This window comes from Apteryx mantelli, chromosome 1 (assembly GCF_036417845.1).
Source record: "Apteryx mantelli isolate bAptMan1 chromosome 1, bAptMan1.hap1, whole genome shotgun sequence".
NCBI classification, from domain to species: Eukaryota; Metazoa; Chordata; class Aves; order Apterygiformes; family Apterygidae; genus Apteryx; species Apteryx mantelli.
This window is the reverse complement of record NC_089978.1, coordinates 144,364,748-144,389,780: the sequence shown is the minus strand read 5'-3', so window position 1 is coordinate 144,389,780 and position 25,033 is coordinate 144,364,748. Positions and strand designations below refer to the sequence as shown.

The following is a 25,033-nucleotide window of genomic DNA, read 5'->3' as shown; positions in this document are numbered from 1 at the left end:
ACTGTAACTGCCTTCCAATCTCATAAACCTTGTCACAAAGGGCCTCTTCAAATGAAAGCTCCTGCAAAATATGCTCAGAGACAAGACCCAAGTTCATCTGAAGTAGTAGTAATCTCTTTTTCAGGAAAGTCAAGAGGTAGCAATCAGAACTTAAACATCAGTTTGCTTCTTTGTAGGGCACAGTCATTTGATAATTAACAAAAATAAAAGTTGCAAAAAGAATCACTGATGCATATGAAAGATTAAGTCTATTTGGTTATCTAGTAGAAAAATACTTTGGATCTTAAAGTGGATGAAAAAAGTCAAAGAAATCCAGAAGGCACTGTTTGTTAAAGTAAGCAGAAAGGAAAATTGGCTGGGAATGAAGAGAAATATGACTATTAATGTTTATAACCCAACAGGCAATGAGAAGAGCCAAAGCAGCAACATATGTGATCACAATATATAGACTTCTAAACTACAGATCTCTGATTGACTGCTAAATGTTTGCAATACAAAACAAATAGATGCATTAAAGATGATACTTGTAGGGATATCAGCTCAATCCTCTTGAAACAAAGCTGTTAAAGCACTGTCTCAACTGCAGCATTAGATACAACTAGTCCAGAAGAATACCCATACAAAGGGCTAAGACTGCATTTGTAATTAAAGTCGTATTTAAAAATTGGTGGTCATGTTGGTATGACTGCCACAGACATTTTTAAACTGTTCATGGGAACAAAGCGATCAGCCTGTTTCTTCCAAAAGCAGCATTACTATTAAAAAGGCAGAACTCCTGCAGAAGAACATGCACAAGGTTTTGGAGTATATCAGTGACCGAAAGTGTTGTCAGTTAACCTGAGGCAAGTGTTCAAGTTCTGTTTGTCTTACAGGTGGAGGAAAACAAGAGCCAACTGAATTATTATTATTCAGCATACTAGCATGTTAGTGGATATCTGAAACTACTCACGTAGAGCAAACATCTGTATCACCATGAAAAGCAGTGAAAATTTCTGTCTTATAAAAAGGAAAAGCATCCCAATTAACTATGATTTCTCCACAGTCAGGCCTCTCCTTGTATAATTAAGCTACTAAATAGCAAGAAAGCAATATGTTCATGAAGCAGCAGAAAAACAGAATAGAGAGCCAGCTGTGAGATGCATGTTACATGAAACCACACAATCCTTGAACATCATTGCCCCCTGCAACATGTCTCCTGGCTACAAAGGCTGCTCTTCCAGCATGCAGGGAAGTGCCTGGCAAAGCATGAGCAGAGGGTAGACAAAGGAAAGTTTGCAAGTGTGTCTGTGTATTTAAGGTTTTTTTTTTTTTTTTTTTAAGCCCAAAAGTCATTTGGTTTCATTACAAGCAGTTACATAGTGGGCATTACAGCAAAGGCATTTCCACTATAATAGATCCATCAACCTGTCAACACTACAACACAGCACCTAATTAGCTTGCTACTTTTATCCACTTTGCATCATATTTCAATCTGCTTTTGTAGCTGGAGCATGAAAAATATTCTGGAAAAGTTCACTGTATGTAAGAAAAAAATCATGAACCTTAAGTATTTATATCACACATCATATATTTGTTACCTATTTCTACTACTAAAAGCCAGCCTGCAAGCTTGTTTGCTTTTAATACAATTTATTCTTGAAAACAAAAACTCTTTGTATTTTCTGTATAATTCCTGTTGTTGTCATGCAAATACATCATTCATATTGTTTGCTCATAGGAAGATAAACATGTTTATTTTCTCATAGCATTGAGTCAATGGACTTACTGTACACCTACCCAAAATATAAGTCGAAAAATGAATAGTTCACTCCTTCAGAAACTTCCTTACTGTAAAAAGATAATTGGATAATTAAGGAAGGCTGTTTTTCATCAGGAAAATCAGCAGCATTACAACACATAATGACTGCTTGTGCAAACACATTAATATTTTCTCCACTGTTTCAAACTTGATTCAATTTGAAAGTGTGTGTACAGATAATTTCCAAATATTTAAGGTACTGCCTGCAGACTGTGCTAACAGCCTCAGGTGGTACTCTGTATCTATTTTTTTAGCTAAGCAGAGGCTAAAAATTTGTCCAGCTGCTTCAGCACTCCACAACCAATTGAAAACTTAGGTCTCTAATATAAAAATCAAGCATAACAGAAATATATAGCCACTAAAACAGTTGGCAAGTCATTGTAAGTACACCTCCTCTCCCCCTGTGTAAGTACAGTTCTGTCACAGTATTGCAATATCAGAATATCAATGCAATCTTCTTCATTCAAGATTTGCAGAGTAAATAACAGTTGGATAAAAAAAAAAAAAAAAATCAAAGATCCTACTTCCCTTAAAGGATTTGGACCTTTTTGATGTCTCGCCTTTTAAGAATAAGTTGTTTTAAAGATAAAATTGGTTCAGCCATTAATTATAAGTAGCACCATTTCCGTGCAAATACTAGGAGATTTTACATATGGAGAACAAGTGGGTGATGTGAAAGTGATTTTTCTTCCTGTTATTTGGAAGATCTTTGTAGCATTTTAGCACGATGTATTTTCAGGCATTCACCTTACGGGAAAAGGAATGTTCTTGGATCTTGATGTTCTTTTTTCTAAAGTATCTCTGAAGGCTTTTAAAATCTGACATGTATTATTCATATTGCCTAAACAAAAAAAGTTCTCATCTTTGTGTAGCAGCTCAACTTTCACCCTTTGGACTTCATGCTAGTCCTTTGGTCACTGACGAGGACTCTACACTGGACAAAGTCAAAATGCTTAATCTAAGCAACACACAAGAGCAGGAAAGAATGCCAAAAGTTAGGCAACATTTTTTTAAGTTACTTACCGAAAACTTGCCTCTAAAAGTTTGTCACATATACATCACAATGGAACGGCAATGGCATTTCAGGTTTGTCTGCTTTAGTATTTGTCCTCAGTTGTTTGTACTAAAATGATTCCAAACCGAAGTTACCCATTTTTCTTAAATACTACTGCTTTGAGCAAGCCATAATGCAGGGAACTCATACTTCCCTTCTGAGCAGGGCCACACCTGCACTGAAAATGCTGTACAGGTGCCCAGGAGCAATACTCCAGCTACTTCCTGTCAATGGCCAAAGCAGGAGACGTACTGTCCTGCATGATTTGATATAAGGGACATTGTTTTTTTCATAGAACCTCATGAGATTAGTCATGTACCACCAGAGTAACCTCTTCCAGAATCTGGTCTTTTTCTATATTTTGAGAGGGGTACAGGGCAGGCTCAGCAAAACAGGAGACAGTCACAACACTGAGCAGTCCTGAATCTTGAATGATCAGCAAGGAAATGATTTACATTATTAAATGCATAGTACATATTCAGCCTAATAAAAAATTTAAATATTGGTGAGTTCAAGATGATGTTCCCGCTTAATAGCTCGAGCTTTTGGAATCTGTCTGAATTAAGCTAGGAACCATGGTACATTGTCTTAAACCACTAAATGTAAGAAACTACATTTTTCAAACCAATTAAAAATGTTTTAAAATCTACTCCAAAAGCCTTCTTACTGTTTTTCAATAGTATCACCTATTAATTATGCTGAAACAAAGTTGCACTACACAAGTAGAAAAAAGACAGTGATGTGAGAGATGATATTAAAAAAATGAGGAGTGAAAAGATGAACCGACTGTAGAGAAAATCTCTCATCAACAAGATACAGGATGAAAATGATGCTGCACATACAAGGCAAAATATACTCAGGCTAGATTCCAACTGTGTAAGTATCTATTTTCAGGAAAGGAAAGTACATTCCTATCAGATGTGAAGGAAAATGTACACAGTTAATATGTTAGCATAGTTAATAAGGTTAGCAATTACTACTGATAACTGAACTACCAGGTACAGGGAAAGTATTTTTTGAACACTGTAACAGTTAGTTTCAAAGGGTATTTAAGGAAGAAAACTCTTCTAAGAGCAGTTTTGCAGAATGAAAACTCAAAGCCTGTTTCAATGTTTATAATAATTAATGCAGCTGAAGCAGGACATAAGTGATAACAACAGAAATACATTTCCATAATCATCTTCATAATATACCTCACCATTAAGCAATATTTTACGTCACTATACAAACTCCCTAAAAAGAACAACTCATCAGCACTTGAAATGCTGACAGTTTTGTTGCCTGGTATCTCCTCTCCAAATGACTTTGCTAGCATCTGCTTTACTTTAGCCCACATCTGCTTAATCAGTATCATGCAACATGCACTTTTATATGATTTTCACTCACGGCCCATTACCCCAGTCTCCCATCTCCAAAGAAATAGAATAATAATTACCATTACCAATCAACATCAACAAGATGTAAAATTTAAGACACTTAAAAGCAACAAACAAAATATTACTTATTAGATTAACTAGCAATACAATGTTGCACATACCTACAAAGGGTCATTGAAAAGTCAGCCCTGCAACTGCCAGGCAGTAATGGATATGCAAGGCTTGGGTTTTCTATGTGCTAGAGCCCTCTAATCTCAGCTTGTTTTGCTTTTCCAGGATACTTTTCATCAAAAGGATGGACTGAGTACTTCTTATCCAGTTAGAGATTAAGAAGAGAGGGATACTGGAAGCAAGCTTACTGGGTAAGCTAACATGATCTGAAGGAGGGACTGACCACTGGCCATGATTATGGATGGACTGGCTGTGATCACTGCTCTTGCTTCCCATCTCTAGATACGACCCTGCGAATGTCCAAATTTCCATGACTGTAGCTCTTGTGGAAGGGACTGCTATGCCCCATGCCTCATTTCTAAATTCAAGGACAGAATGGTATTCCTGGGGGGGGGGGGGGGGGGGGGGAAGGCATTCATTGCCTCTAGTAGAAGAGGGGTAAGTTAGGAGTCCCTAAGTCCCTAAGCAGAAATTCCCCTGGCAGATATTTAAACACTGCTGGGATTCATCCTGCCTGTCTTTAAAGCTTTCTGCAGCCTACAGGTCTATCATACTCATTTCAGTGGAGAAGGAATCACTTTGAGGGTTCGGATCAATATGAACATCTCTGTTCGGAAAATAAGAACTGCACTGTTGACTCCACTGAATGATGACAGATAGAGAGAATTCCATTATACATAAATACATTTAACAAATACCACGCTATCTGCTAGCACTAAGTACTAGCAAAGTGTAAGACAGTTTGAAGAAAATTTATTTCTGACAGTAGTTAATTGTCTTTTAAATATTTGTAGTCAAATCCAGCAGAGATCTGTAAGGATGTTCCATAGTTAGCCATAAGTGAGGAATACTGCACTGACTAAAAATCAGGCTGTAACTAGAATCTGCAACAATAATAAACAGAGAAAAAACACTGGAAAACTTAAACTTGAACTTTTGCAAAGAAATGAGGATTTATCAAGTGAAGCAAATCCAAGTTTATGGTGGATAGCCACTACAGAAATTGCGAAGAACCCAAGCTGATACAAGCAAGCAAAGTAGGACACAGAAAGGTGCCCATGGACCTAAGAAAACTGATAGCAAGATAACTTCCTGCCATATGAAAAAACAACGCATTGACTGCAGGGATTTAGGCCACTTTGTAGAGTGATTAAGCACCAGGGCTTGCATAACATGAATGAAAATGAGGACAGTAACAATTAATTCAGAAGCATTCTATCAAAGAGTTATGGACTAGGTTTTAGCAGAAGATAAACACGAATATCAGCCTGAAAGCAAATGGGCCATTTATTACTTTTAAATTTGGCACATGTAAAAATTGACGTGGTTAGCCAAATAATGCTATCAACACTGAAAGAAAAATGTCATGGAAATAGGTTAAATTGAGGTCCAAGAGTACTTCATTTTCACAGTGGGAGAATATAGAACAAATTCCTTAAGTACATAAACTGAGAAAGTTACAACTGGTAACAATATACAGTGGAGAAGGAATTACCCATCACTGGGTTTAACCATGTTCAGCACTTGGTCTGGTTAAAAGCATATACTCACTAAATGACCCATTCCTGTGTATCCAAAACTGTTACTGAAGAATCCAAGGACAATTGTTAATGCGACAGAGGAAGGCACAGAGCAGAATTTAAAGGGTTCAAGCATTCCACAGTCTGTACCTTAAGATGCAGGCTACAAGAGGAGTCTCTTGTCATATGGTTAACAGAATAACAGATGGAAAACCGAAGAGTGAATGCCTCTACAGTATAAAAGAAGGTGAAACTTAGGCAATGGCCAAAAAGAAGCAATTAAATATATAAAAAGACAAGGGGGAAAAAAAAAGAAAAGATGAAGAAACAGATTGTTCCAAATATTTCCTATACTTCAGGCAGCGTAAGGTTACGCCTAAAGCTCTTAGAAAAGCAGAGCACCTTTACACCTTTTTGATACCCCCCCCCATAAGGGAACTTTTCTGTAGATTACTTTCCTTTAGACACAGCAAAGAAAGTAATTAAAGGAAAATCATAGATTTTTTTTTTTTGATGATACAAAAGGTTAACATAGACAAATAGACAATGTTGATGCTCTAATCTAAAAGAAATAGCAAAAGAACATGGCTAGAGGGTCTAAGCAGCTCTGGAAAGAATTAGAATTGACAGACTAAAGCAAAGCCCCCTCCCCCCCCCCCTCAAAAAAAAAAAGTGAATTCCCAGAAAGGAAATATCATACTTGGAAATGAAGTTACCTCAAAGTGTTCAAGTGACCTTGCTGAGCTAAAATCTATTACCAGCAAGGATGCCAGAACAAAGGACTACTATAAACATCACTTCATTTTCTTCTTTCTTCCATATCTGACCTGAAATGATATTGTTTGCTGTTGATGAGGTTCAATGATTGTTCTTTCTCCTTGAGACAAACTCATATAGAAACAAGCCAGTTAGTAGCCTCCTTAAGTATTCTGGTTCGGCACACACTATGTGAATACACACTGAACCAAGTTCATTTGCAACACCAGTAACTGAATTTTGCTTTCCTGAAGGAGTAACAACAGCCTATGACCTAGCCAAAGCAAAGACATGGTGGTGGGGGGGGAGAACCCCAAATATCTGGTGACCAACTGAAGAGGTGCTTATTCTCCACACAGGCAAAACCTTATGATTTAATAGAATGAGATCTGCCAACCTTAAAAAAGGTTTTTCTTGTTAGCATTTATTTTGTGAGGAGCCACATCTTAAGATTCCCTTGCACATGAAACCCAAGTACTGCACCCCCAAGGAGACATAGTCAGTTTTAAGACAGTCTGAATAAGTACGTGGTATTTCAATCATTTGGGAGGTCCTTTCTTTCAACATTAAGAAGTCCAATTCCTACTACTGATCAAAACACTGCATAGTGAGCAAAAACCAAATACCACTTCTGTCTCAGAAAATTTAATCTCTACAAGAAACATAGCATAAAGCCATGATGGAGAACCACTTCACTGCTCCCAGTTGAGAGAAAATTAGTATGTAAAGAACCACTAGGGCCATAGTTCACAGATTCCTTGGATGTGTCTGCCATCAATCAAGCAAGCACCTGGCTGTACTGTCACCATGCTATCAATATGCTGTGTTTCTAAGCTAACAAATTCCTATCTAGAATCCAACCTTTGTCCTTGTCTTTGTGTCTCTAGGTCTCTTTTCATCTCCCTCTCATCAACTTATGTCCTGGGATTGTGTCCTCCTCTTCCTGCTGCTGCCCTTGATCCCGAAACTAGTGAGGCAGACCTCCCATATTCCTGCTGTCACTACTCCTCCATAACCTCCTTTGCTTCTCAGGTCTTGCCCATTAAGCCCTTCAAAGACTGTGGCAGAAGGGCAAGAAACAAAGGCTCAGCAGGAGAATTTCTTGACTGAATTTATTTTACAGAACTTAGGAATTCCAGCTCCATAACACTATATAGCAACTATAGCAAGCCTGAGACCTTCCCTTATTTTGAGCTGACTCGCTCTTCAAAGCATCCATGGCTTGGCAGAACGCTTGCACTCCCCCAGACATCAGTGAAGTAGAATCCCTCACTCATGATACTGAGCAACTGGGGGATAAAATTGCATTTACCAACATGAACTGCATTTGCCATGTAATGCATGGAGGAACCCCCCCTCCCCACACTAGCTCTGCATGCACAGTGGCAGGCTCTGACATAGCTACTGCGTCTTAGAAAAGAGATCTTAAAGCTATAATAAATAATTTATGCAAATAGTGGTTCAGTACTCTGTAGCAATCAAAAAGCAGATAGAATTTTACAAGCTACTGGGGAAAAAGAACAAGCCAGGAAAAATTCATTGTGTCATGGTATAAATTTATAGTTCTTCTCCATCTTGGATAATACTCTTCTGGGTCTCCCTTTCTTAAAAGTAGATATAGTAGAGCTGAAAAGGGAACATGGGAGGATGAGAAGGATAGTAAAAGGCATAGGCTGTTTTCTGTATTAAAGCAATTAAATGGACCAGGAAGATTCAGCTGGGAAGAGATCTGATAAAGGTCTGACAGAATCTATAAGTGGCATTGACAAACTGACTAGGCAACAATCATTCACTGCTTCTCATAATACAAGAATTACAGGCCAAACAGTATTATCAGACAGCAGTTTTAAAACAAACAAGATGAGGTATTTTTTCCACATAGCCTGCAGTTTAACTGGATTTTGTTAATGACAAAAGCTTACTTGTATTCTAAAAACAATCAAATTTCATGGATTTAAAAAAAAAAAAATCCATCAAAAGCTCTTAAACACAAAGCTATGACTTCTAACTCAGAAAACACGCATGATACAGATGACCAAAAGCTGGGAGGGTATATCTAGGGAAGTATGTTTGCCCTATACTTATACCATAGGGTATCTACCCCAACCAGCATCAGAGACACGACACTGAACTAGACGGATGTTTAATCTGACCCAAAACATCTATTCTTATATCCCTCTTCTGTACCATCTGCCCAATCCAAAAGAACCTAGAAAAATTCCAGTCTCCTTGTCCTGCCCCCCAAGCCCCTGCAGGATGCCTGTATAGAAAAAACATTATTCTACAACAACAGATCATCAGTTCAAAGTCACCTTTTGATGCCCCCAGGGATCATAGTTTTCTGAAACTATCTGATGCAAGATGCCCTTCTCCATGCTGCCTGAAAGTCTGCTTCTGGGCAAATAGAAACTAGCACAGACTCAAGTTCTAATGTTCAGATACAGGAACCAAAACTTCACAATTTGATACTTATAACCTACCCTTCACTATGTCTTACTGAAGAGCTGACCAAGCCTTGGTTCCTCTATGACCACAGAATATTATGAAGTCACAACTCAGAATCAGAACAGGCAAGAGAACTTTTCAAACAAACTTACATATCTTGAAAGTAAACTCCTGTTAAAGGACAAAGCCACCGTATTGATGCACAGCTATTACTGTATACGGACAACTACTGTGTAGTTGTAGTTCAACTTAAAATTGCTCTGGAGTCTGCTCAGGGCATACAGCAGGCAAAAACTTCAGCAGACTCTTTGCAAAGCAGTCATCCTGCACTCTGCTTAGATGTGGGCCACTGTAGAATAAGGTCTTCAGAGAAATCAGACTCATGCAGTTATTGAGTTACTTAGCTGGTCCCTTTTGTTAGTCATAAGGGGACAGAAAAAAAGATCTCCCCTGGGGTCTTTTGTTGGTCGCAGCCTAATCTTACATATTAGTGCCTCATTTGTGCCCTGCTGATCTTTTGCATGGCTTGAGGGTTCTGCTTTCTCTTGCAATACGCTTTATATGGTGAACAACAAGAAAGGGTTCATGTCCTGGTGATCTTCAGTTTTGACCAAAAAGTCAGAGAGCACGCTGCCAAGAAAACAGACCCTACAGAAGGAAGACACGCTCAGGTTAGCGGGGGTTTTTTCGTTTGTTTTGTTGGGTTGTGTGTGTTAAGTAAATGTAAACTTAGAAAAAAACCTAAGTGGGACTTTACCACTTCTGGCTTCAAGAAATACATTTTCAGACATAATTTCATTCTTTTGATGGGGGAGATCTACTGCTAATTACTCAAACCATTACATTTTCAGAGATCCTTCACTGTTGTGATGGAATGAGCTTCAGTATTGCTTGGGTGTATATTTGTTTATATATTGTTAAACACTGACACTTCTGCTCATTCTTACTTCAAAAATCTGGATTCCTTTAATGGGGGAAGGTGCAAAGGCCTGAGACTGCCACCTCAATGAATTTCTATTACATCCATTATCACTTAGTGTTTTCAAAATTCAGGCTCCATATTTGTTATATCATTACATTTGTTAGCAGTAGCAAGCCACACAACAGATGGCTTGCTTTATTAGGTCTGCTTTGTTGCTAATAGCTAGGCAATTTAATTCAGATGACATCTATGACATCTTCTTCCCCCCTTTAAAAAAAGGAAACCCTGATACTGATGGACTGTATCCAGCACGGATGTAGAAACTACATGTGAGATAATGCCACCATATAACCCAACATGTATTTATCAAAAAATATTTTTACATTTAATATTAACAGTTCTTTTTCTGCATCTGCATAACAGGAAGCTTGGGATTCTATGATAAGCATAGCCAGTATGGGTATAAAAATTTAAGTTACCAAGTTACTTAAAGACCATGTCTTAACTGTCCCCTCCACCCAACCAAGAACAGAACATGGGTAAATTATTTCCTTAGAATAAGCTTTGCTCTTTTTAGTGGGTTTCCTAAATTCCGAATTCTTCACAAACTGTAAGCCTCTCTGGCTGTTCAATCATAGAAACTGCTCTAGTGCAAAAAGAGAATACCCCCCTCACAGAAAACAGGACTTGTTGTGATGATGATTTTGGAAACAGACTGATAGTATTATGTGCTCAAAATCTCAATTCACAGGGAAACCTGTGTTCTTTTCAGGGGGCATTCTGTGTCACATACAAGTTCTCCAATAAGGCTGTGCAAACCAACTGATTGTTTTGGCAGCTGAGATGGAAAAATTAAGAAAAGACATATTCGTGTTGAAATGGGATTAACATTTGGTTTTACTGCTGAAACTGAGATACCAGAACATTATTTCATACCAAACAAAGAGGAAAAGCAAAGGAAATAGGGACTAATAGGACAGGAGGATTTTCCCTGTTCTGATCAGCATTACATGAAACAAAACCTCTGCCACTGTTCCTACTACTACTTCCAAGGCTAGATCCAAAGAAGGCAAAATAAATATTTTTGAGCCAGAAGTCAGGCAAATTGGGTAAGTTTGTAGGTAGCTTCTAGACACCCAAACATCCTTTGCCCAGCCCAAGCCATCAGTACATTGCAGAATACATCTAGATCTGCCTTTGGTAATTGAAACAAATGACAAGAGTGGAGAGTATTACTCTCCACTGTGTGCCTGCCTATGCCAACCTAGAGAGGGGCACATGACTGAAAGGTTAGATGAAACAGAAAAGAGCAGCAAGTTCAGAAGCTAAAGGAAAGAGGCATCCACTTTGATCACAAAGAGTGAGAAAGCACAACATTTTCATTGACATAATTTATGTTATATACTGCTTTAATTGGTTGTTGTAGATAAATATAAATATTGTACAGAACGTTAAAAATGGGCAGCCTTTTTGCAAAGCTTAAAAATCATGAGACACCGATATAAACACAGCCTGAAAGAAAGGTGTTGACTTTCTTGAGAATATTGCTCCTCTTTTCTTGCATTTAAAAGCACCTAGCACTAAGAGTTCTGACTAGGGTTTACTGCAAGACAGATACAGTCTGAAAAGCATGCCCACACCATTGGGGCTCTTGCATGATGTTTTAAGGGTGGATTATAAATAAACAGTGGTTTAAGACTACTAGACTAAATTTCATACTTCAGAGATAGATAAAGAAAAGGAGAAAAATAATCTATTTAACATTTAAAACTCAGTGAACTCTTGTGAAGGTGCTTATTCCACATTTCACTTCCATGACTGCAATGAGTTTACAAAGCTGTTACTCATATTCAATAGGTGAAGTAATAAATTTTGTTCTTCACTGACAGTTCTCAATCATATGGACTCATGTTCATGTGACTGCCAATCTTCCACTGCAGTCCAAACTCAAAAGATTTAGGGAGGGCCTAGGTGGAATATATATATATATATTATATATATATATATAAAGCTAAGGTTTGCATAAATTCTGGATGAAAATTTCTCATAAGCAGTAACCTTGCTGCACCCCTCATGCTATCACTGAGAGGTTAGAGCAATTATAAAACTATAAAATGAGTGCACATTATGCACATTTGTATTAATGAAAGCTGTGCATGTATGCCATGCATGCACAAATGGGTACATACTAATTTCTCTTATATAATAGATTCAAGGGAAAAAAAAAAGTAAGTAGGCTTCAGTCTATGGCCTTAGGGTTTAAATGGCTAATGATGGATAGAACTTTCTCCTTGCTATGAATATGTTACTATAAGAAGGAACATGCAGACAGTCTAACAAAGACAATTAATGGACTGAATAGGACTCTGCTGAGAATGACCCAAAAGTGTGGGAAGCTAATGATAAAGGGTAGAAAGGCTAAAAGAAGTATTACTGCCAATTCCCTTCCTCATGAATTCCTCATTGTTATATTTAGATTACTGACCAGGAGTGCGTTCTGATTCCTGCCGAGGGGACTCAGCAAGAGATTGCTTTCACAATAGCATCCCTTAGACACGTAGGGCTTAACCCTGCTTCTATTCAAATAAACGGGATTTTGTCCACGGACTTCTAAACGTAGGATCCATGTCTTGAACACCGTTATTTCATATTTAAAAAAAAAAAGTTTGAGCTCTATTGAATGATAACTTCTCATTTGTGTTCTTCCACTCTGAAATAAAGATGAGTTGTTTCTGTGCTGCAAGATGGGCTTTTATTTTTAAATACAGTTCTATGTGTGAGACTGAGTAAATGACATTAGCAACATATGACATGGGCTAGTTTCTTATGCAAATTATACCCCTCTAGAGTTTCAGGGGAGCTGCTCCTGACTGACACTAGTCAGAGCTGAACAATAAGGTTCACGTACAAATAAAAGAAGGAGGAAACAGAAATGGGAAGAAGAGTGACTGGCCTGATCCTTGTCTGCAGTGAAGATGCTCACAGCATAATGATCTGTATGCTCTGCTGCTTTTCTAGCAGTACAGCAACTTAAAAAAGGCTGTCCCAAATTACAGGTTAGAAGCAGAAGAGCACTGAACTCAAAGATCCCTCTCCATCTGCCACAAGGCTGTAGGACAGGATGCAGCTCAGCAACCATTGCACTTGCTAATGTCCCTGCACTAGAATGATCCTTCTGTGGCTGGCTACATGGCTACTGAGTTACTTCATAAGGGAATTCATAGATCAGCCCAAACACAGCAGAGAGTCTGCAACACAAAGTAATAATTAAGTTTGACTTGTATGTACAGAATCTCCTTGCATAGTTGGCTTCAGTGATTGTTTATTTTCTGGCCAGAATCCAGGCTTCTAAATCCCTGCCAATGGTATTTCTGAATATGAAAAATCATCAATATCTTAATCGGGGAAATGCTGAAGTATCACAATGAATTACTCTTAAACATCACACAATCAAAAGGGATAACAAGCATGATTATATTGAACTTACTCTATAAACATGGCTCCAATACTGGAAACAGCCACAGATTGATTTCTCTTATGTCTTTTCAATTCTAGCCAAATCTGTCTGTGAGCAACTCTTCCAAAAAAACAAGTTATGCCACTAGTGTTGTATTAAAGTCAGGGCTCCTAGACTCATATATGTAAAAGGGGAATTTAACTCCTGGTGCAACTGACTATTATATTTAGCAGAATGAAGATCTTACCACTTTTTCCACAAAGTTATCAATGAAGACAGTCCTGTAAAGATGTTGTTCAGTTTCTATTCACAAATGCCTGACTTTTCCTTATCTTTGAATAGTGCAAGTTCTCCATGACCATAAAAGTCTCATTGTCTGGGCTAACACCACTTCTGCCTATGGTATCTTTTATAGCTCTCTAGTAAACCAGGCAAACAGCTTTGTATTAAAGTTCTGTGTTTTAAGAAATTTCATATGAATGATTTTTGTTTGGTCTATTCTGGCAGCTTTTTGCCCAAGTTGTGTGCCATGGCTATACTCAAAAAAACCCAAGACAACAAAAAAAATCCAACCCTAACTGTGCAAGACAATGCCAGTACTTTGGGTTTGAGTGTGTATTGAACATTTACATTTGCCACTCAAGATGAAATGTCTGTGGTGGACACAAAACACCTCTGCGGAAAAAAAGTTTCTCTCTGTAGATTTTTGCTTATGTTTTTGAATGATAAAATATCAACTACCTAATTCTGAGAAGTGACATGACAGGAAAGCACATCAGCTACATGCATTAGGAAACAAACTGAAGAAGTTGCTTTGTTAAACACAGCCTAGGGACATCAGTGAGGTGACCACCGAGGGCGAGATTTTTAAGAAGGAGCAAAAAACCAAACCAAACCAAAACACCAAAAGAAACCCCAATATCAAAAGGAAAATCAATTGTTTGGGTTAAAAAAAAGTCATTCTAAAGTATCACAACTCCAAGTAGCAGTTTGCAATTCAAAGTTTTCCCCGGTAACTTCCAATAGTCTCCATATCAGTATGGGAAAGGGCTTTTTGCTTCTTCAAGTAAATTGAAATCACTCTACCTTTTCTGCTTGATGTAGTAAATCCTTTGTATAACATCCACCATGTCACACTTCACTGCCTCTAGATTGTGTCAGGAATGGAATTCTAAGGGCCTGATCTAGTGTCATTAGAATAAATACGATTTTATCAGTAACATGATCAAGCCTCAGTTGTTTCTCACAGCAGAAAGAGCTCATAATCCTCCACAGTCCTGCCAGGAATGCCCTGGGATTTTTGTTTGCAGTGCTTCATCTACAAGTGTGTTACTGCTGGGAGGTTTGAGGCCTAAAACAACGCTTGATGTTTTGTGTAATGCTGTCATCTGGTTCTTTATTAGGAAGCTTCTTTCTAGCTACTGAAGTATGTTTAGGAACACATCTTGTTCCTATGGAAATTGGCGAGAATTCTGACCTTGACTCCAAATAGAGCAGACACAGGCTCCCTGTCTGCAACATCAGGCATGCCAGCAGAAAGTGACAAAGTTGGGTGGGCCTGCTAAGCTTCACCAGTGTGAAACGGTCAGCCCACAAATCAAGGGACTCAAATGGAGAAGCAGCTCCAGCAACAGCTTGCTTACTACACACGCAGACGCTAGGTCTCTCGCTGGCTTACACCAGACAACACCGCAAATCAGCATCTTGGTTTCCACGCTACACAGGCAGCCAGGCAGACCCACCACTAGCGTGCCTCTTGCAAGTGAAAACGCCTAGGCAGATCAGTCCTACCACAAAAGCAACATTATATTATGCCAGCTGAAGATAACAGGCAGTTCAGATACTGCATCAGCATCAAAACGTTGAGACGCCACCTGAATTCACATAACTACACAATGGCTCCTCTTTGTAGGCATTATATATTGACAAAGGGTACTAGCTGTAAACAAGGAATGTGCTATCTGTTTTGCTAGCTCTGTATTGACTTTGGGGGGTTTGTTCCTTCTTCTTGTTTACGCTTGGACTGTTAAGATTCCTCAGGGCGAGCAGCGTGTATGTGCCTCTGGGCTACAAATCAAAGCAAAAAGTCTACTTTCTACTGTATGAATTGCTAGCAAATAATCTAGCTTCTGCTGTATGAACTGCTAGGAAATAAATTCGCCTACATTTTCCCTGGAATTATAAATACATACTTATTTCCTCCACTGTTTGAACTGTTCCAAAGGTTGCACTTTGCTTTTCTTAGCTTTTAAAGGATTCTCCTGAAAGCAGGACCTTCTGAAGGCTACAGGATAATAGATGTTGGAGCAAAGATACAATATGGCAAAGTTAAACTGTTTACCACATGTTTTTGGATCTATCTCTGGCCAATACCCAGCTTCCTAGAATGAGAATTACATCACAGACATATTGCCAATCACCAGCAGATAAACTCTCTACAACTGAGGCTAAGGAAGCAACAGAGATAACGATGCCTTCCTGCCGCAGAACCTACAGAGGCCAGCACACAGCTCTGTCTTTGTTTTCGGGGCCTCTGAAACCAATCCTTTTGTTTGGCGTTTCTGAAGCAATAAGGCACTCTGGTGTGCTCACCCTCAGATCTCATCTACTCTAACATGTTATTTGACTTCTGCTCTTACCAGGTTTCTGGTGACTCTAGTAACACCACAAACTATTACTACCCAGTTCACCAGTTTCTGGATGACTTCTGTAGTGTCTATTTTCATTAAGTACCATTATTTTTGCCTGAATTTTGAGGTCCATAGAAACTTGCATGCATTCTATACCTTCATGTAAAAGGCCAGGCTGTATTCAGTGCAACTTTGAGGAAAAAAAATATTGTGCCCTTCAGATTTCCTATAGATTATATTGCAGTGATGTAGTAATTGGCTGGCTGAGCCCTATAACTTCTGAACTTTGTTTATTATTGGTTTGAACAATAAAGAGATTTGAGAGTAACAAAATCAAGTTGATCTCTCTTTTCATCTTTTTTCCAAGTAGAAAAGGAACCCAGGTCCAAAACTTCCATAGCAACTGGTGGGTTTGTGCATGTCAGCTGGCAAGTGTGTAACTTTAGACATTTTAGACATTTTTTCCTCCAGAGCACATTATTAAAAAAGAAAAACAAAAACCAGATTTATTTGGGTTGTTTCAAATTTGGCCCTTAAAAGGCTAAGTCATTTTGAAATCATTATATAGACCTCCTTAAAAATACAGCAAATCAATAAAAGGATGGAAAAACTTTTCTAGTTCTCCATATGTAAGAGATCTTATCTTTTAGAGGAATGAAATGACCAAAGCATCAGAGCTTTACTTTACCTTCTATCAAGATGTTAAAATACATTCTTTGCTTTATATTATTTCAGCAGCTAAATTCTGATGAAAGACATATAAAACTTATAGCAGAAGAGAGATCACCTTAAAAGTCAGTTTTTCAGCTGTAAACCTTTCACGGAAAACAACCCTGCCTCAGTCTAAAAGCCTTAGTTTATCAGAAAGCATCTGTATTCTCCAATACAGCGGTTTTGAAAAGTAAGACCAAACAAAAGAACATAGCTGGATTTACCACCAAATACATCATACTTAAACTGTTGTAAAAATGTTTACACTTTCATCAAGAGCATAATTAAGCCCCCAACTGGAATATACAGAAACAGCTCTCATACCTTCCTAATGTCTTTATTCACTCCTGTCAAATGAAGCTGGGTGTTTTATAAGCTCAAAAAGGGTTCTTGGAAACTCATCTCCCTTTTTCCCAACCTACAAACACAGTGAAGGAACCACACTGATCTGTAACAATCTTAGTGCCTCTCAGACAATGACTAGTGATCATGCAAAGACCACAGTGACTGATTCAGGAAAAAAGTTGACTACCATTCCTTGTTGTTGCACTGCAGTAATATTTTGCTGCTCCAACAGAGATTTCTCTGAGTACAACATGGGCACCAAACAAGACTCTACACTGAAGATCCTACTCTTCAAATAAACAAGACAGATGGAGGATGAATAGGGAAGAGATGAAAAAGAGGGGTAAAGTGACTTGTCCAAAGCAGGTTAATTACAAAGGTGCTCAGCCACCTCCACTAAATACCAATCCAGTACCTTACTCATCAAATCAGTTGAGGGACTTCCAACACCAGAAAAAAAAAAAACAAACCAACGGTTAAGTTTATTTCCACATGCCAGCAAAGCTTAAATAGTTGGTAGCTTGTGTAGAAGCATTAGAAGCATTTTTGTTTATGAAGGTGTACATTATATCCAAGGAGCTTTGGTATAACACAGGGTAAAATATTATGTAAATCAATATCATCCTGTGGATTTAGCCTTCACATCTATATGCTTTTTCCTCACTGAAACAGAACAACTTTATCAATGACAGCTCATACACTCAGATGTCTTCCTACAATCTTAAGTGATCATCCTTCTGAGAATTAAGCATAAATTAATACAGCCTTTATGAATTATTTTTCTTGCTGCCTTGCTCTCAAAACTCCCCCACAAACTATTCTCTCATGACAATAGTGAACTTTGAACTGGAGTCTGAAAACTGAACTGGAATATCTGTTCTTCTTGCTATTGCTAGGGAGGGAGAGGAAAAAAAAAAAGAGTGCTGAACTTTGCTGAGAATGTATAGAGCAAAATAAAATCAAACTCATCTTCTCTCTACATGTAGTGACTATGCAGCAATAGAGTAGTAAAAAATTAATGGCTCAGTATGGAAATATAATTCAATGACATCTAAAGGAGATGAGATGCTGACTAAGATATCATTTCTTTTCCTTTCTTTCTCTTTATGGGATTGTCATACTTCACCAGGGCTGGTAATGGTCAGACGGTCATCAATTCTCAAGAAATATTTTAGAGGCAGGTGTCTTACTGCTAAGCTGCTGAAAGGAATAGAGTATAAAAATCAAGGTCATGGGCCTTGATTCTTCAGAAAATTTAAGTAAATGCTTGAAGCGCGAGTTGCCTACTGATATTAGAAAGCACTAATGCATTTGGAACAAGGCATATGTTTTAGCACTTTGCTGAACTGAGCTGGGGATAGACTCTTCCTCAGGGTATGAAAGACATTCTTATTTTATTATAGAAGTAGTTTATTCATATAAAGAGAGCTTTTCAAAAACAACAACAAAAATACGTACACTTCTTACTTAAATTTCCCTACTATGAAGACTTACTACTATTGTCACCTAAGAGTTATAACTGAACATAAGGCAGTATTTTGGTTCTTAACTGTACATTCTAAAACATTTATTAAACATTCCCTTTCTGTATTTCTGTACAGAACACCAAATATTAAAGTGTTTCCTGACAAGCTATGAAAATGGTAGAGTACATAGCTTCAGCTGTTTAACTTGACATATAGCCAAGTTAAAAGTGTATGAGCATTTGCTTACTCTCTCTCTCCCAAAGAAAAGTGTTTAAGTCCCTCTCAGGTTGCAATGCTAAGGCAAGCAATCAAAACCATCATTCAGTTTTACAGCCCTTTCTTTCTCTCCTATTGTATCTTGCTGGATGTATGTTATTTCTCATTCCTATAAATTTAAAACTGCTAGAGTCATATTTTTATCTGAATCTGATGAAGCTAACCCAGGAAAGCAGTGATGGTTAATTAATATGAATGGGATTAGAACATTGATTTCAGCTAGGTGATATCTGTGCACATAATTTGAAGAGCAAGCACAACTGTGCTATATTAAGTAAAGACCAAAGTTAAAAGGGAATTTTACATTATATGTCCCTCTTCTCTATTAACATAGACTGTTTACCACTAGTTACAGAAAACAATATATTCAGTTTTAACAGTGGTCCATTTTACTTCGAAATGGTGTTTTGCTTGATTAGCTCAGAGCACTTCACAGGTGTGAGTGGGCAGCATTTTCTTTTGTTGAGACACAACGGGATATAGAGAAGTTAAGATCCCTGCCAAGGTCACACCACAAGAAGGTGACAAAGTTACCCAATAAGTCACTCCTGATTCCCTGAAACATAAAGCCTCGCAAAGGTACAGTTTTCCATACTCCTAAATGATACACGAACAAAAAGCTGACAAACATTGCATTGTTCGGTATGATCATGTCTAAGGAGTACTTTGAACAAGTGACAACCCAAATCACATTTTAGTCTGAGCTTTATGGCTAAAAGAAATAATCTTGTAAAACAAGCATTAAGAAATCTTGTACAACTCTCATACTTCTGCTTAGTCCCATCCGTGTATCAATAATTACAGCAGGCAAAATAGCTAGGCGATAGAGGAACACTGGATAGGGACCACCGGATCACTCAGGTTTTGTTTGCTTGTTCTTCTTGTTGGCAAAACATGACACCAGCACAGATACATTTCTCTTCGTGAATAGAAAAAGAAGAAAGAAATCGGGCAAACAGATAATCCCGAAGACTCAGAGGGGTCTTGTTGTCATGGAAACAGGTCACCACTAATGAGCTTTCTGAGACATGAGTGATTAATACCCGAGCCCTGTAAATAAATATCGATTCACAGCGCAAACGCACACATAATAAACCTAGTGCCAGCAGTCCAGATAATGGGCAAACAAACAAAATAGCCATCCCGCAGTTAGTGCTCTCCATCGGGTGCCTGAGCTGCACTGTTTACATACCGTGCTGGCTGCCTTTCACACGGGGAGGCACACAAAGTTTCCTGAACGCGAGCTGCCGGCGCGCTGCAGGGGAAGGGAGGCGGCTGCCCAGCCCGGCCGAGCCCGGGCCAATGCCCGTGCCAGCCCCGCTGCCCGAGCCCCGACGCCGCAGCAATGCTGCCGCGAACCGGGGCACGGCGCCCGCAGGTCTCCTCTTAGCAGGGAGCGCCCAGGAGTCGCTAACAGACAAGAGCGATCCTCACCCTTCCTCCCCCGCTCCCCCAAAAGACTAACCTTACGCTAAGTGTCTCTCAGGGCACAGCCACTTTTTCCAACAGTCGCTCCACGGAGCCGCAAAGGGAGACCCGCGGCTAGCACCGCGTCGCTGGAGAGGGCTGCCCCAGCGCAAAGGCAGCGCTGGTAGCCCCGGGACGGCCGGGCACCGCCAGCCTCGGCAGGGCCGCGAGGAGAGCGCCCGGCGCTCCCGAGACGTGGACAAGGCACCGATCAGCGCACGATCCTCAGGGCGAAACGCCGGTGTTCAGGAGTCACCACCTTCCTCCACAGCCCCCCCCATCCCCTCCTCCCTCCGCCTGCTTTCCCCCCCCCCCCTTTTGCTTCCCCCCTCCGCCTCGCCCAGCCTCTGCTCCAACCAGATGCTCTCCCTCCACCTGGGGCCGGCTCTCCAGGTGCCTCCCTCCTCCCACGCACGTCCCCTATATAACAGATGTAGCGCAGAAACAGGCGCTCCGCCACTCCCAACTCGGGTGCTGGCTCTGCTGTCCCGCACGCAAACTTCCCTGCTCGGAGCGGCACCCCTTCTTCTCCTTTCCCTGTGGGGCTGGGAGTGGCGGAACACGGAGCGGACGGGTCACCTGGGGAAATGTGGGTCAGTGCCGCGCTAGCGGTATTGCCGGGGGTGCGGGCAGCGCTGCACGGAGCCCTGCCCCGCCGGAGGTGGTCACTCACCTTAGGAAAGCCCGGTGGCGTCCTCCAGGGGCGGGAGGGGAGGCAGCGTCGGCAGCCGCCGCGGCATCGCCGAGGGAGGTAAAGCCTAGCGGGGCCGCGGGGCGCACCCCGTGTCCTCCGCCTGCGCAGCCGAGCGGACAGCCCCTCTCGCTCGGCCACCAGCGACCCCGCCGAGCAGCCGGGCCGCCACGGCGCCTCTGCGGCTCCCCGCGGCTGCCCTCCTGCGGGAGGCAGCGCGCTGGGGGACGGGGGAGGGATTAGCAGGTCAGGTGCGGCCCCGCGCTGGGGCAGGCGTGCGGTGCTGCTCGCCGTGCCCGTGGGCAGCGTCCCTCCGTGAAATTGTTGGTGTTCGCCACTAGCGAGCGGGCGGCTCGGCCCCTCTCGGGGGCACACAGGAGGCGAGAGTGCGGTCGCTCCGCTTCTGGGGCTCCTTCCCCAGGGGCGCCCCCAGGCTCCGTCCTCAGCGCGGGGCTCCGAGGTGCGCGCCGGCACCTCAGGGCAGAGAGGCAGCCCGCTCGCCGGCAGGGGCGCTAAACCGTCCCTGCGGCGGGCCAGCCTCAGCGGAGCGGGGCGCCTTACCGCCCGGCTGGTGACGGTCCGCCACGCTGCCGGCGAGCAGCGAGCCCGCGGGGAGGGGAGCTCGGCGCCGAGGTGCGCCGCCCGCACTGGGGCTGAGGGAGCGCGGCGCCGCGTAACGGCCGGTGCGCGGGGTAACGGCCGCCCCGCGCTGACCCTCCCCCCCCCCCCAGCTCTTTATGAAGGCTTCTGGGATTAAGTGTAATTTCAGTTTTAAGAGCATCATGTTATAAATAGTGATTCGGCGATTTTAAATTACTCTGGGAGCATTTAGCAACCTTTTAAGAAGCAGTCCTCCCCGAGGAGGTTTTAATCGCTGCGATAAATCCCGGACGTTACGTTTTTCCAGCGTCCCTCCTGACCGGAGTGCGTTTATCTCGTGCGTTTTCACTGTGGTTGGTTGGTGGCTTGTTCAGGGATTTGGATAGCTTCAGTTTTAACTCCAGTAGGCTTCACCAAATCTCCACTTCCTCCGATTCCTTAAGAAAATACATTATAAAAGAGCTGCTGGGTATTCTGGCTGGGCTGAGTGCACCCGGGCAGGACTGGGGTCAGGAAGGCCAGGACTAGCCCGCTGGCGGGCCTGTCCTCTATACTTATGTGTACCTCCCAGCAGGAGTGAAACGCATTGCTGTCGAAGACGTGGTTACTATGGTAAAGGACGTGTGTGTTTGTATAGGGTACAACCGAGCATCAATCAGAGCTGCTACGCACCATGGCAAGTGCAAATAGAGTTTGCTACGAGGATATGTGAAGGCACTGGAATAGCATCTCCTAGGAGCAGAGTGACGCAAGTAATAGCCTGGTACCACTGCTGGCAAGCCGGAGTCTCTGCTTAGTAACAGTATAATAGTTTGATTCCTACGTTTTGCTACAAATTAAAATAGCTGAGGTTAGGCAGGGTCTGAATAATAGTCTGACAATACTGTCCCTACTTTGTTCAGCAGGAGTTTAGGCACTGGAGTAAGTGGACATCTTACAGTGCTCAAAGCCTGATTTTTTAAGATGGGACTCGACAGATGCACATGCACAGCAATGTGAGCTCTCGTGGCTCCATACCAAGAGGTGATTTTAAAGCACATCTACACACATAATATGCCTTTGCTGCTCACAATGGCAGAAGCTACCTCTCTAAGAGAAAGCCTAAAGCAACCTTAGGAAGATGCTGATGAGGAAGATGTACAGTAATTTATGGGCTCACTTTTCCAAAAATAGCTAAGGCTTCCTCCTACCTGCCTCCTTTCCTTACCCCACAGCTCCATAGTCTTTACAGTCTGTCATGACCTCTCAGAGCAAAGGACTGCCTTAAACCAATGTCTGTAAATGATCTTTCTCATGTAAATTCAAATTGTAATAAAAACTATTTTTAATTTATATTTTAATGAATAAACTGTGCAAAGCAGGGAGCTCCACAGACAGTTGCAAAAGTGATGACTCATGCCCACCACATGTACATTATTTACTTTTGGGGATAGAGTTATGTTTAAATTAGGCTGCTTGATAACATAATCTACATGTTCTAAACTGTTTCCCTATAATTATGATGTGGAGGAAGTGAAGTATGATTTCTTAACCCCAGTCTCTCTCCCTAACATGTTTCAAGTGATGGTCTTGTGTGAAAGTACATGCTTTGGCTACAGAATATTCAAGCAGGTGAAATATACTTTTTGCACAGTTGTTGCACATGGAAAGGAGTGATTGCAGATGTATTTCCCATATCAGGCAAGAATATAAACTCTAACTTTCTTCACGCTAGCAAATTTAGTCAGTTGTTTAAAAGCTGTAAATGCTGGATGGTTTCAAACAGAAATCAAGGTCCCCTCTCAGCTTGTGCCAATTTCTTACTGTAGGATCTCTCATTACACAGTCATATAAAACTAGGCTATACTGTCCCACTGGGACTAATTCTTTTACAGACACCTAATAAAACTCCTTAGGACTAGGTGGGCTGCTGTTATTTTTTCATAAAATAATTACAAAGCACAGAAAAGGTGGACCACCAGTTCATCCACTTTGTTTTCCTTACAATTCCATGCTATCGCTGATTCCTCAACTAAACTAAACCTAAAAGGTGAAGGGAGAAGCGCGATGAGACACTCCATTTCCTGTTTTTTCCATGTTTCCTTTTGTAAGGAGATGGTGTCAAGGAAGCTCTCCTCAACTGGATACAAAGATTTAAAACCATTCTTGTGAGGTACTGGGGCTTCAGCCACTCTGTTTTTCTGGGCTTTATTTTTTTAATTAGAGTGCTTATTACTTTAACTAGAGTGATACTCTCATTCTCATCCGTTTCATTATTGTGGGTGACCAAAGGAAAAGCTATGGCCAGAGTCTCCTTTAAATAAATCACAGATTAATCTATATTACTCAAGTCTATTTCCTGAGGAACAGACATTTTGAGTGTGTGTATGTGTAAGGGGAAAGAGCAGCAGGGAAGGTGTATATTTTTGTTCCAGGCTTTTTGGAGGAGAGAAAGGGATGCTGGACTTTTACTGGTCTGAGCCTTTGATGGGCTTTTTGGTCAGATCTTAAACATACAGGCTGAAATGCTACAAAAAGTAATAGGAGATGCAAATTAGGACAGGAAATGAGAATTAAATCCTGATCAGTGGTTCTGCTATCCCATGCTAATGCCAGATGCAGCAACCAAATGCTTGTGTCCCAACAGCCTCATCATTGTCTTCTTGATGATGTATGGCTCTTCTGCAGTAAATATTAAATTAAACCGATCTCATATTTTAGGTAGTTAGAACAGACATTCTATTTGTTAAAAAGTACAGGTCTTCCTCCTCTAGCACCAAATTAAACTCCCATGTAGTAAATGCTGTTTTAAATCACTACTTCTATCACTGTGTAGACTTAAAGTATGTACTTTGGTATGGAGAGTAACACTGAACAGGAGGCAAGAGAAGTGAGTGATTTATCAATCACCCCGCCTAAACCAGTGGTGGAACTGGTATTAAGATAAGGTCTCCTGAGTTAGATGACAGTGCTCCCAGTTAAACCTATACTACTTCAAGGTTTCCAAATTTTAAATTCCATAAAAAATACAAAAGATGGTTAGAATCCAGGCAGGGATTGCTTGCTCATTTGTGGGATAAAGAAGCCTTGAATGTGAACCTCATTTGGACCTTGCGCTGATACCACAGTAAATAAGAAATAGCATAGAGGCACTACTCAAATATTTTTCATGCCTTTTTTTCCCTAAATTTAGAACAAAGCACTAGTTTAAAGTTCACAGCATCTGAGTAGCTAAATTACTATTTTAACCACTTATGGGCCAGTTCTGCAGGCCCACATGAATAACTGCTCAGGTGAAAAGTCCTGCTGACTTCAATAAGGGCAAGATCACACCTTAGGCTTTACAGTAGAGAACTTGGTGCTGAAGCA

At 40.8% G+C, this 25,033-nt stretch overlaps 2 long non-coding RNA genes across 6 annotated transcripts in view; both read left to right on the top strand.

Moving 5' to 3' along the window:
• Nucleotides 1-25,033, top strand: part of LOC106488765 (uncharacterized) — a 173,410-nt gene that overhangs the window by 129,607 nt on the left and 18,770 nt on the right. Inside the window, exon 3 of one of the 5 annotated variants that reach the window (XR_010883184.1) lies at nt 4,505-4,590. The exons of the other annotated variants lie outside the window; for them this stretch is intronic. This is a non-coding gene — a long non-coding RNA (uncharacterized lncRNA). The remainder of the gene's footprint in view (nt 1-4,504; nt 4,591-25,033) is intronic. 5 annotated transcript variants of the gene reach the window in all.
• Nucleotides 10,357-12,785, top strand: LOC136991145 (uncharacterized). The gene is made up of 2 exons (XR_010883181.1): nt 10,357-10,401; nt 12,519-12,785. It is a non-coding gene; the product is annotated as an uncharacterized lncRNA (long non-coding RNA).